General features: G+C 31.3%; 10 non-coding genes across 10 annotated transcripts; all 10 read left to right on the top strand.

Annotated features, from left to right (window-relative positions):
- Positions 1-835: 835 nt before the first annotated feature.
- TRNAV-UAC (transfer RNA valine (anticodon UAC)) lies at positions 836-908 on the top strand. The gene has a single exon. It is a non-coding gene; the product is annotated as a tRNA-Val (tRNA).
- A 1,309-nt stretch (positions 909-2,217) lies between these two features.
- On the top strand, positions 2,218-2,290 carry TRNAV-UAC (transfer RNA valine (anticodon UAC)). Its single transcript has one exon. It is a non-coding gene; the product is annotated as a tRNA-Val (tRNA).
- Positions 2,291-3,979: 1,689 nt separating this feature from the next.
- Positions 3,980-4,052, top strand: TRNAV-UAC (transfer RNA valine (anticodon UAC)). Its single transcript has one exon. It is a non-coding gene; the product is annotated as a tRNA-Val (tRNA).
- A 1,315-nt stretch (positions 4,053-5,367) lies between these two features.
- Positions 5,368-5,440, top strand: TRNAV-UAC (transfer RNA valine (anticodon UAC)). Its single transcript has one exon. It is a non-coding gene; the product is annotated as a tRNA-Val (tRNA).
- A 1,315-nt stretch (positions 5,441-6,755) lies between these two features.
- Positions 6,756-6,828, top strand: TRNAV-UAC (transfer RNA valine (anticodon UAC)). The gene has a single exon. It is a non-coding gene; the product is annotated as a tRNA-Val (tRNA).
- A 300-nt stretch (positions 6,829-7,128) lies between these two features.
- Positions 7,129-7,201, top strand: TRNAV-UAC (transfer RNA valine (anticodon UAC)). The gene has a single exon. It is a non-coding gene; the product is annotated as a tRNA-Val (tRNA).
- A 941-nt stretch (positions 7,202-8,142) lies between these two features.
- TRNAV-UAC (transfer RNA valine (anticodon UAC)) lies at positions 8,143-8,215 on the top strand. The gene has a single exon. It is a non-coding gene; the product is annotated as a tRNA-Val (tRNA).
- A 1,312-nt stretch (positions 8,216-9,527) lies between these two features.
- On the top strand, positions 9,528-9,600 carry TRNAV-UAC (transfer RNA valine (anticodon UAC)). Its single transcript has one exon. It is a non-coding gene; the product is annotated as a tRNA-Val (tRNA).
- Positions 9,601-11,279: 1,679 nt separating this feature from the next.
- TRNAV-UAC (transfer RNA valine (anticodon UAC)) lies at positions 11,280-11,352 on the top strand. Its single transcript has one exon. It is a non-coding gene; the product is annotated as a tRNA-Val (tRNA).
- Positions 11,353-12,662: 1,310 nt separating this feature from the next.
- TRNAV-UAC (transfer RNA valine (anticodon UAC)) lies at positions 12,663-12,735 on the top strand. The gene has a single exon. It is a non-coding gene; the product is annotated as a tRNA-Val (tRNA).
- Positions 12,736-13,116: the final 381 nt, after the last annotated feature.

A 13,116-nucleotide genomic window follows, 5' to 3' on the forward strand; every position in this document is an offset into this window, starting at 1 on the left:
TTCTCTGCTAATGAGAATACATTTTATCCAAAATCATTTAGCTTTTAACCATTAAAAATATCATAATACAGCAAACAACTGATTAAAGAACTATAGAAGTTTCAATTTATTTTATTATTGTAAAAGAGATTAGTAACAAAGTGTCGTTTTTTTCTAATTAAAGCTAACATATGAATTGTAGCATCATTTCTAACTACTGTTTTCCCAACCTTTGAAAAAGATGCCACTCAACCCAGTATCTCCATGTAGCCATTTTCCCAGTACTTCAAATTTCACCTGACAATGCCAGTAACCATCCAATGCTGCAGAGGGTTGGTGTGATCAAGTTAATACATTAGAAGCTGCAATCATGTTATGTTGTATTATAACATTCACTCTTAGGTCATCTGTTTTCAATGAAAACAGAAATGTCTAATTTTTATCTGCAAGTTTAGCAAAAATGATGATAAATTTAACATTTGGAATGGTAGTATTTTTGTTAATCTACAAGTTTTTTTTAAGCAGTATACTTGAATTATGTCATTAAAAGGCATTTTATTTCTACAAAGTCTTACCAAAATATGCAAGCAGCTCTTGATAACAAGGCAAGAAAATACATAGCAAGACAATCTTGTTAAATCTCATGTCAGTAGAATACAAATGTTCAAGTTGCTAGAAATAATGCATATTTTTTTCAAATATAAATATTATTAGCTTGAAAAACTTTGTAAAATGTTCATTTGAAATAAATATATACAGGTTTATTTGACATTGTGCTCATTACTCTTTACTAAGTTTTAACTAAAATTTTTGATCTTGCAAGTTTGACCAACCATGTGAGGACAGCCTCCTTCTTGGTTTCATAGTGTAGTGGTGATCACATCTGCTTTACATGCAGAAGGTTCTGGGTTCAATCCCCAGTGAAATCATATTTATTAATAATGACCTATACCAACAGGTATACTTTAAGGAAGGCTTTCCTGCTACTGCCCAATGTGAAATATGTTGTTTGTTCACTTACAAACTGTTTCTTCACTGCTAATGAGAATACATTTTATCTTAAAAACATTTAGCTTTCAACCATAAAAAACTATCATAATAGAGCAAACAACTGATTAAAGAACTAAAGAAGTTTCAATTTATTTTGTTATTGTATAATAAATTGGTAACAAAGTGATCATGCACATTTGTGATCATACAAACTTGGCCACCCATAATCCACCTATCTTGGTTTCATAGTGTAAGGGTTATCACATCTACTTTACTCAAGGAAGGTCCTTGGTTCACACCCCAGTGAAACCAGATTTGTCAATACTGAACTTATTCAATCTGGTCCACTTTTAAGAAGCCTTTCCTGCTAATATCCAATGTTAGATGTGTTGTTTGTTGAATTATAAACTCTGTTCTTTCTCTGCTAATGAGAATACATTTTATCCTAAAATCATTTAGCTTTTAACCATAAAAAATATCATAATACAGCAAACAACTGATTAAAGAACTAAAGAAGTTTCAATTTATTTTGTTATTGTAAGAGATTGGTAACAGTGTAATTTTTTTCTAATTAAAGCTAACATATGAATTGTAGCATCATTTCTAATTACTGTTTTCCCAACCTTTGAAAAAGATGCCACTCAACCCAGTATCTCCATGTAGCCATTTTCCCAGTACTTCAATTTTCACCTGACAATGCCAGTAACCATCCAATGCTGCAGAGGGTTGGTGTGATCAAGTTAATACATTAGAAGCTGCAATCATGTTATGTTGTATTATAACATTCACTCTTAGATCGTCTGTTTTCAATGAAAACAGAAATGTCTAATTTTTATCTGCAAGTTTAGCAAAAATGATGATAAATTTAACTTTTGGAATGGTAGTATTTTTGTTATCCTCCAAGTTCTTTTTAAGCAGTATACTTGAATTATGTCATTAAAAGGCATTTTATTTCTACAAAGTCTAACCAAAATATGTAAGCAGCTCTTGATAACAAGGCAAGAAAATACATAGCAAGACAATCTTCTTAAATCTCATGTCAGTAGAATACAAATGTTCAAGTTGCTAGAAATAATGCATTTTTTTTCAAATATTAATATTATTAGCTTGAAAAACTTTGTAAAATGTTCATTTGAAATAGATATATACAGGTTTATTTGACATTGTGCTCATTACTCTTTACTAAGTTTTAACTAAAATTATTGATCTTGCAAGTTTGACCAACCATGTGAGAACAGCCTCCATCTTGGTTTCATAGTGTAGTGTTTATCACATCTGCTTTACACGCAGAAGGTCCTGGGTTCAATCCGCAGTGAAATCATATTTATTAATAATGACCTATACCAACAGGTATACTTTAAGTAAGGCTTTCCTTCTACTGCCCAATGTGAAATATGTTGTTTGTTCACTTACAAACTGTTTCTTCACTGCAAATGAGAATACATTTTATCTTAAAAACATTTAGCTTTCAACCATAAAAAACTATCATAATAGAGCAAACAACTGATTAAAGAACTAAAGAAGTTTCAATTTATTTTGTTATTGTATAATAAATTGGTAACAAAGTGATCATGCACACTTGTGATCATACAAACTTGGCCACCCATTGTCCACTCATCCTGGTTTCATAGTGTAAGGGTTATCACATCTGCTTTACTCATGGAAGGTCCTGGGTTCAATCCCCAGTGAAACTAGATTTGACAATACTGAACTCGTTCAACTGGTTTACTTTTAAGAAGCCTTTCCTGCTAATATCCAATGTTCGATGTGTTGTTTATTCAATTATAAACTCTGTTCTTTCTCTGCTAATGAGAATACATTTTATCCTAAAATCATTTAGCTTTCAACCATAAAAAACTATCATAATAGAGCAAACAACTGATTAATGAACTGAAGAAGTTTAAATTTATTTTGTTATTGTATAATAAATTGGTAACAAAGTGATCATGCACATTTGTGATCATACAACCTTGGCCACCCGTCATCCACTTATCTTGGTTTCATAGTGTAAGGGTTATCACATCTACTTTACTCAAGGAAGGTTCTTGGTTCACACCCCAGTGAAACCAGATTTGTCAATACTGAACTTATTCAATCAGGTCCACTTTTAAGAAGCCTTTCCTGCTAATATCCAATGTTAGATGTGTTGTTTGTTCAATTATAAACTCTGTTCTTTCTCTGCTAATGAGAATACATTTTATCCTAAAATCAATTAGCTTTTAACCATAAAAAATATCATAATACAGCAAACAACTGAATAAAGGACTAAAGAAGTTTCAATTTATTTTGTTATTGTAAAAGAGATTGGTAACAAAGTGTCGTTTTTTTCTATTTAAAGCTAACATATGAATTGTAGAATCATTTCTAACTACTGTTTTCCAACCATTTAAAAAGATGCCACTCAACCAAGTATCTCCATGTAGCCATTTTTCCCAGTACTTCAATTTTCAGCTGACAATGCCAGCAACCATCCAATGCTGCAGAGCGTTGGTGTGATCAAGTTAATACATTAGAAGCTGCAATCATATTATGTTGTATTATAACATTCACTCTTAGATCATCTGTTTTCAAGGAAAGCAGAAATGTCTAATTTTTATCTGCAAGTTTAGCAAAAATGATGATAAATTTAACATTTGGAATGGTAGTATTTTTGTTATCCTACAAGTTTTTTTTAAGCAGAATACTTGAATTATGTCATTAAAAGGCATTTTATTTCTACAAAGTCTTACCAAAATATGCAAGCAGCTCTTGATAACAAGGCGAGAAAATACATAGCAAGACAATCTTGTTAAATCTCATGTCAGTAGAATACAAATGTTCAAGTTGCTAGAAATAATGCATATTTTTTTCAAATATAAATATTATTAGCTTGAAAAACTTTGTGAAATGTTCATTTGAAATAGATATATACAGGTTTATTTGACATTGTGCTCATTACTCTTTACTAAGTTTTAACTAAAATTTTTGATCTTGCAAGTTTGACCAACCATGTGAGGACAGCCTCCGTCTTGGTTTCATAGTGTAGTGGTTATCACAACTGCTTTACATGCAGAATGTTCTGGGTTCAATCCCCAGTGAAATCAAATTTATTAATCATGACCTATACCAACAGGTATACTTTAAGGAAGGCTTTCCTGCTACTGCCCAATGTGAAATATGTTGTTTGTTCACTTACAAACTGTTTCTTCACTGCTAATGAGAATACATTTTATCTTAAAAACATTTAGCTTTCAACCATAAAAAACTATCATAATAGAGCAAACAGCTGATTGAAGAACTAAAGAAGTTTCAATTTATTTTGTTATTGTATAATAAATTGGTAACAAAGTGATCATGCACATTTCTGATCATACAAACTTGGCCACCCATGATCTTCTCATCTTGGTTTTATAGTGTAAGGGTTATCACATCTGCTTTACTCATGGAAGGGCCTGGGTTCAATCCCCAGTGAAACCAGATTTGTCAATACTGAAATTATTCAATCTGGTCCACTTTTAAGAAGCCTTTCCTACTAATATCCAATGTTAGATGTGTTGTTTGTTCAATTATAAACTCTATTCTTTCTCTGCTAATGAGAATACATTTTATCCTAAAATCATTTAGCTTTTAACCATAAAAAATATCATAAAACAGCAAACAACTTATTAAAGAACTATAGAAGTTTCAATTTATTTTGTTATTGTAAAAGAGATTGGTAACAAAGTGTCGTTTTTTTCTAATTAAAGCTAACATATGAATTGTAGCATCATTTCTAACTACTGTTTTCCCAACCTTTGAAAAAGATGCCACTCAACCCAGTATCTCCATGTAGCCATTTTCCCAGTACTTCAATTTTCACCTGACAATGCCAGTAACCATCCAATGCTGCAGAGGGTTGGTGTGATCAAGTTAATACATTAGAAGCTGCAATCATGTTATGTTGTATTATAACATTCACTCTTAGGTCATCTGTTTTCAATGAAAACAGAAATGTCTAATTTTTATCTGCAAGTTTAGCAAAAATTATGATAAATTTAACATTTGGAATGGTAGTATTTTTGTTAATCTACAAGTTTTTTTTAAGCAGTATTCTTGAATTATGTCATTAAAAGGCATTTTATTTCTACAAAGTCTTACCAAAATATGCAAGCAGCTCTTGATAACAAGACAAGAAAATAGATAGCAAGACAATCTTGTTAAATCTCATGTCAGTAGAATACAAATGTTCAAGTTGCTAGAAACAATGCATATTTTTTTCAAATATAAATATTATTAGCTTGAAAAGCTTTGTAAAATGTTTCATTTGAAATAGATATATTCAGGTTTATTTGACATTGTGCTCATTACTCCTTACTAAGTTTTAACTAAAATTTTTGATCTTGCAAGTTTGACCAACCATGTGAGGACAGCCTCATTCTTGGTTTCATAGTGTAGTGGTGATCACATCTGCTTTACATGCAGAAGGTTCTGGGTTCAATCCCCAGTGAAATCATATTTATTAATAATGACCTATACCAACAGGTATACTTTAAGGAAGGCTTTCCTGCTACTGCCCAATGTGAAATATGTTGTTTGTTCACTTACAAACTGTTTCTTCACTGCTAATGAGAATACATTTTATCTTAAAAACATTTAGCTTTCAACCATAAAAAACTATCATAATAGAGCAAACAACTGATTAAAGAACTAAAGAAGTTTCAATTTATTTTGTTATTGTATAATAAATTGGTAACAAAGTGATCATGCACATTTGTGATCATACAAACTTGGCCACCCATCATACACCCATCTTGGTTTCATAGTGTAAGGGTTATCACATCTGCTTTACTCATGGAAGGTCCTGGGTTCAATTCCCAGTGAAACCAGATTTGTCAATACTGAACTTATTCAATCTGGTCCACTTTTAAGAAGCCTTTCCTACTAATATCCAATGTTAGATGTGTTGTTTGTTCAATTATAAACTCTGTTCTTTCTCTGCTAATGAGAATACATTTTATCCTAAAATCATTTAGCTTTTAACCATAAAAAATATCATAATACAGCAATCATCTTATTAAAGAACTATAGAAGTTTCAATTTATTTTGTTATTGTAAAAGAGATTGGTAACAAAGTGTCGTTTTTTTCTAATTAAAGCTAACATATGAATTGTAGCATCATTTCTAACTACTGTTTTCCCAACCTTTGAAAAAGATGCCACTCAACCCAGTATCTCCATGTAGCCATTTTCCCAGTACTTCAATTTTCACCTGACAATGCCAGTAACCATCCAATGCTGCAGAGGGTTGGTGTGATCAAGTTAATACATTAGAAGCTGCAATCATGTTATGTTGTATTATAACATTCACTCTTAGGTCATCTGTTTTCAATGAAAACAGAAATGTCTAATCTTTATCTGCAAGTTTAGCAAAAATGATGATAAATTTAACATTTGGAATGGTAGTATTTTTGTTAATCTACAAGTTTTTTTTAAGCAGTATACTTGAATTATGTCATTAAAAGGCATTTTATTTCTACAAAGTCTTACCAAAATATGCAAGCAGCTCTTGATAACAAGACAAGAAAATAGATAGCAAGACAATCTTGTTAAATCTCATGTCAGTAGAATACAAATGTTCAAGTTGCTAGAAACAATGCATATTTTTTTCAAATATAAATATTATTAGCTTGAAAAGCTTTGTAAAATGTTTCATTTGAAATAGATATATACAGGTTTATTTGACATTGTGCTCATTACTCTTTACTAAGTTTTAACTAAAAATTTTGATCATGCAAGTTTGACCAACCATGTGAGGACATTCTCCAACTTGGTTTCATAATGTAGTGGTTATCACATCTGCTTTACACGTAGAAGGTCCTGGGTTCAATCCCCAGTGAAATCAAATTTATTAATCATGACCTTAACCAACAGGTATACTTTAAGGAAGGCTGTCCTGCTACTGCCCAATGTGAAATATGTTGTTTGTTCACTTACAAACTGTTTCTTCACTGCTAATGAGAATACATTTTATCTTAAAAACATTTAGCTTTCAACCATAAAAAACTATCATAATAGAGCAAACAACTGATTAAAAAACTAAAGAAGTTTCAATTTATTTTGTTATTGTATAATAAATTGGTAACAAAGTGATCATGCACATTTGTGATCATACAAACTTGGCCACCGATGATCCACGCATCTTGGTTTCATAGTGTAAGGGTTATCACATCTGCTTTACTCGTGGAAGGTCCTGGGTTCAATCCCCAGTGAAACCAGATTTGTCAATACTGAACTTATTCAATCAGGTCCACTTTTAAGAAGCCTTTCCTACTAATATCCAATGTTAGATGTGTTGTTTGTTGAATTATAAACTCTAGTCTTTCTCTGCTAATGAGAATACATTTTATCCTAAAATCATTTAGCTTTTAACCATAAAAAATATTATAATACAGCAAACAACTGATTAAAGAACTATAGAAGTTTCAATTTATTTTGTTATTGTAAAAGAGATTGGTAACAAAGTGTCATTTTTTTCTATTTAAAGCTAACATATGAATTGTAGCATCATTTCTAACTACTGTTTTCCAACCATTGAAAAAGATGCCACTCAACCCAGTATCTCCATGTAGCCATTTTTCCCAGTACTTCAATTTTCACCTGACAATGCCAGCAAACATCCAATGCTGCAGAGCGTTGGTGTGATCAAGTTAATACATTAGAAGCTGCAATCATGTTATGTTGTATTATAACATTCACTCTTAGGTCATCTGTTTTCAATGAAAACAGAAATGTCTAATTTTTATCTGCAAGTTTAGCAAAAATGATGATAAATTTAACATTTAGAATGGTAGTATTTTTGTTATCCTACAAGTTTTTTTTAAGCAGTATACTTGAATTATGTCATTAAAAGGCATTTTATTTCTACAAAGTCTTACCAAAATATGCAAGCAGCTCTTGATAACAAGGCAAGAAAATACATAGCAAGACCATCTTGTTAAATCTCATGTCAGTAGAATACAAATGTTCAAGTTGCTAGAAATAATGCATATTTTTTTCAAATATAAATATTATTAGCTTGAAAAACTTTGTAAAATGTTCATTTGAAATAAATATATACAGGTTTATTTGACATTGTGCTCATTACTCTTTACTAAGTTTTAACTAAAATTTTTGATCTTGCAAGTTTGACCAACCATGTGAGGACAGCCTCCGTCTTGGTTTCATAGTGTAGTGGTTATCACATCTGCTTTACACGCAGAAGGTCCTGGGTTCAATCCCCAGTGAAATCAAATTTATTAATCATGACCTATACCAACAGGTATACTTTAAGGAAGGCTTTCCTGCTACTGCCCAATGTGAAATATGTTGTTTGTTCACTTACAAACTGTTTCTTCACTGCTAATGAGAATACATTTTATCTTAAAAACATTTAGCTTTCAACCATAAAAAACTATCATAATAGAGCAAACAGCTGATTGAAGAACTAAAGAAGTTTCAATTTATTTTGTTATTGTATAATAAATTGGTAACAAAATGATCATGCACATTTGTGATCATACAAACTTGGCCACCCGTAGTCCACTCATCTTGGTTTCATAGTGTAAGGGTTATCACATATGCTTTACTCGTGGAATGTCCTGGGTTCAATCCCCAGTGAAACCAGATTTGTCAATACTGAACTTATTCAATCTGGTCCACTTTTAAGAAGCCTTTCCTACTAATATCCAATGTTAGATGTGTTGTTTGTTCAATTATAAACTCTGTTCTTTCTCTGCTAATGAGAATACATTTTATCCTAAAATCATTTAGCTTTTAACCATAAAAAATATCATAATACAGCAAACAACTGATTAAGGAACTAAAGAAGTTTCAATTTATTTTGTTATTGTAAAAGAGATTGGTAACAGTGTAATTTTTTTTCTAATTAAAGCTAACATATGAATTGTAGCATCATTTCTAATTACTGTTTTCCCAACCTTTGAAAAAGATGCCACTCAACCCAGTATCTCCATGTAGCCATTTTCCCAGTACTTCAATTTTCACCTGACAATGCCAGTAACCATCCAATGCTGCAGAGGGTTGGTGTGATCAAGTTAATACATTAGAAGCTGCAATCATGTTATGTTGTATTATAACATTCACTCTTAGATCGTCTGTTTTCAATGAAAACAGAAATGTCTAATTTTTATCTGCAAGTTTAGCAAAAATGATGATAAATTTAACTTTTGGAATGGTAGTATTTTTGTTATCCAACAAGTTCTTTTTAAGCAGTATACTTGAATTATGTCATTAAAAGGCATTTTATTTCTACAAAGTCTTACCAAAATATGCAAGCAGCTCTTGATAACAAGGCAAGAAAATACATAGCAAGACAATCTTCTTAAATCTCATGTCAGTAGAATACAAATGTTCAAGTTGCTAGAAATAATGCTTTTTTTTTCAAATATTAATATTATTAGCTTGAAAAGCTTTGTAAAATGTTCATTTGAAATAGATATATACAGGTTTATTTGACATTGTGCTCATTACTCTTTACTAAGTTTTAACTAAAATTTTTGATCTTGCAAGTTTGACCAACCATGTGAGAACAGCCTCCATCTTGGTTTCATAGTGTAGTGTTTATCACATCTGCTTTACACGCAGAAGGTCCTGGGTTCAATCCGCAGTGAAATCATATTTATTAATAATGACCTATACCAACAGGTATACTTTAAGTAAGGCTTTCCTGCTACTGCCCAATGTGAAATATGTTGTTTGTTCACTTACAAACTGTTTCTTCACTGCAAATGAGAATACATTTTATCTTAAAAACATTTAGCTTTCAACCATAAAAAACTATCATAATAGAGCAAACAACTGATTAAAGAACTAAAGAAGTTTCAATTTATTTTGTTATTGTATAATAAATTGGTAACAAAGTGATCATGCACACTTGTGATCATACAAACTTGGCCACCCATTGTCCACTCATCTTGGTTTCATAGTGTAAGGGTTATCACATCTGCTTTACTCATGGAAGGTCCTGGGTTCAATCCCCAGTGAAACTAGATTTGACAATACTGAACTGGTTCACTTTTAAGAAGCCTTTCTAGCTAATATCCAATGTTCGATGTGTTGTTTATTCAATTATAAACTCTGTTCTTTCTCTGCTAATGAGAATACATTTTATCCTAAAATCATTTAGCTTTCAACCATAAAAAACTATCATAATAGAGCAAACAACTGATTAAAGAACTATAGAAGTTTCAATTTATTTTGTTATTGTATAATAAATTGGTAACAAAGTGATCATGCACATTTGTGATCATACAAACTTGGCCACCCGTCAGCCACCTATCTTGGTTTCATAGTGTAAGGGTTATCACATCTGCTTTACTCACGGAAGGTCCTTGGTTCAATCCCCAGTGAAACCAGATTTGTCAATACTGAACTTATTCAATCTGGTCCACTTTTAAGAAGCCTTTCCTACTAATATCCAATGTTAGATGTGTAGTTTGTTCAATTATAAACTCTATTCTTTCTCTGCTAATGAGAATACATTTTATCCAAAATCATTTAGCTTTTAACCATTAAAAATATCATAATACAGCAAACAACTGATTAAAGAACTATAGAAGTTTCAATTTATTTTATTATTGTAAAAGAGATTAGTAACAAAGTGTCGTTTTTTTCTAATTAAAGCTAACATATGAATTGTAGCATCATTTCTAACTACTGTTTTCCCAACCTTTGAAAAAGATGCCACTCAACCCAGTATCTCCATGTAGCCATTTTCCCAGTACTTCAAATTTCACCTGACAATGCCAGTAACCATCCAATGCTGCAGAGGGTTGGTGTGATCAAGTTAATACATTAGAAGCTGCAATCATGTTATGTTGTATTATAACATTCACTCTTAGGTCATCTGTTTTCAATGAAAACAGAAATGTCTAATTTTTATCTGCAAGTTTAGCAAAAATGATGATAAATTTAACATTTGGAATGGTAGTATTTTTTTTAATCTACAAGTTTTTTTTAAGCAGTATACTTGAATTATGTCATTAAAAGGCATTTTATTTCTACAAAGTCTTACCAAAATATGCAAGCAGCTCTTGATAACAAGGCAAGAAAATACATAGCAAGACAATCTTGTTAAATCTCATGTCAGTAGAATACAAATGTTCAAGTTGCTAGAAATAATGCATATTTTTTTCAAATATAAATATTATTAGCTTGAAAAACTTTGTAAAATGTTCATTTGAAATAAATATATACAGGTTTATTTGACATTGTGCTCATTACTCTTTACTAAGTTTTAACTAAAATTTTTGATCTTGCAAGTTTGACCAACCATGTGAGGACAGCCTCCTTCTTGGTTTCATAGTGTAGTGGTGATCACATCTGCTTTACATGCAGAAGGTTCTGGGTTCAATCCCCAGTGAAATCATATTTATTAATAATGACCTATACCAACAGGTATACTTTAAGGAAGGCTTTCCTGCTACTGCCCAATGTGAAATATGTTGTTTGTTCACTTACAAACTGTTTCTTCACTGCTAATGAGAATACATTTTATCTTAAAAACATTTAGCTTTCAACCATAAAAAACTATCATAATAGAGCAAACAACTGATTAAAGAACTAAAGAAGTTTCAATTTATTTTGTTATTGTATAATAAATTGGTAACAAAGTGATCATGCACATTTGTGATCATACAAACTTGGCCACCCATAATCCACCTATCTTGGTTTCATAGTGTAAGGGTTATCACATCTACTTTACTCAAGGAAGGTCCTTGGTTCACACCCCAGTGAAACCAGATTTGTCAATACTGAACTTATTCAATCTGGTCCACTTTTAAGAAGCCTTTCCTGCTAATATCCAATGTTAGATGTGTTGTTTGTTCAATTATAAACTCTGTTCTTTCTCTGCTAATGAGAATACATTTTATCCTAAAATCATTTAGCTTTTAACCATAAAAAATATCATAATACAGCAAACAACTGATTAAAGAACTAAAGAAGTTTCAATTTATTTTGTTATTGTAAGAGATTGGTAACAGTGTAATTTTTTTCTAATTAAAGCTAACATATGAATTGTAGCATCATTTCTAATTACTGTTTTCCCAACCTTTGAAAAAGATGCCACTCAACCCAGTATCTCCATGTAGCCATTTTCCCAGTACTTCAATTTTCACCTGACAATGCCAGTAACCATCCAATGCTGCAGAGGGTTGGTGTGATCAAGTTAATACATTAGAAGCTGCAATCATGTTATGTTGTATTATAACATTCACTCTTAGATCGTCTGTTTTCAATGAAAACAGAAATGTCTAATTTTTATCTGCAAGTTTAGCAAAAATGATGATAAATTTAACATTTGGAATGGTAGTATTTTTGTTATCCTACAAGTTTTTTTTAAGCAGAATACTTGAATTATGTCATTAAAAGGCATTTTATTTCTACAAAGTCTTACCAAAATATGCAAGCAGCTCTTGATAACAAGGCGAGAAAATACATAGCAAGACAATCTTGTTAAATCTCATGTCAGTAGAATACAAATGTTCAAGTTGCTAGAAATAATGCATATTTTTTTCAAATATAAATATTATTAGCTTGAAAAACTTCTTAAAATGTTCATTTGAAATAGATATATACAGGTTTATTTGACATTGTGCTCATTACTCTTTACTAAGTTTTAACTAAAATTTTTGATCTTGCAAGTTTGACCAACCATGTGAGGACAGCCTCCGTCTTGGTTTCATAGTGTAGTGGTTATCACAACTGCTTTACATGCAGAATGTTCTGGGTTCAATCCCCAGTGAAATCAAATTTATTAATCATGACCTATACCAACAGGTATACTTTAAGGAAGGCTTTCCTGCTACTGCCCAATGTGAAATATGTTGTTTGTTCACTTACAAACTGTTTCTTCACTGCTAATGAGAATACATTTTATCTTAAAAACATTTAGCTTTCAACCATAAAAAACTATCATAATAGAGCAAACAGCTGATTGAAGAACTAAAGAAGTTTCAATTTATTTTGTTATTGTATAATAAATTGGTAACAAAGTGATCATGCACATTTCTGATCATACAAACTTGGCCACCCATGATCTTCTCATCTTGGTTTTATAGTGTAAGGGTTATCACATCTGCTTTACTCATGGAAGGGCCTGGGTTCAATCCCCAGTGAAACCAGATTTGTC

This window comes from Taudactylus pleione, unplaced genomic scaffold (assembly GCF_031769625.1).
Source record: "Taudactylus pleione unplaced genomic scaffold, aTauple2 ptg000085l, whole genome shotgun sequence".
NCBI lineage: Eukaryota > Metazoa > Chordata > Amphibia > Anura > Myobatrachidae > Taudactylus > Taudactylus pleione.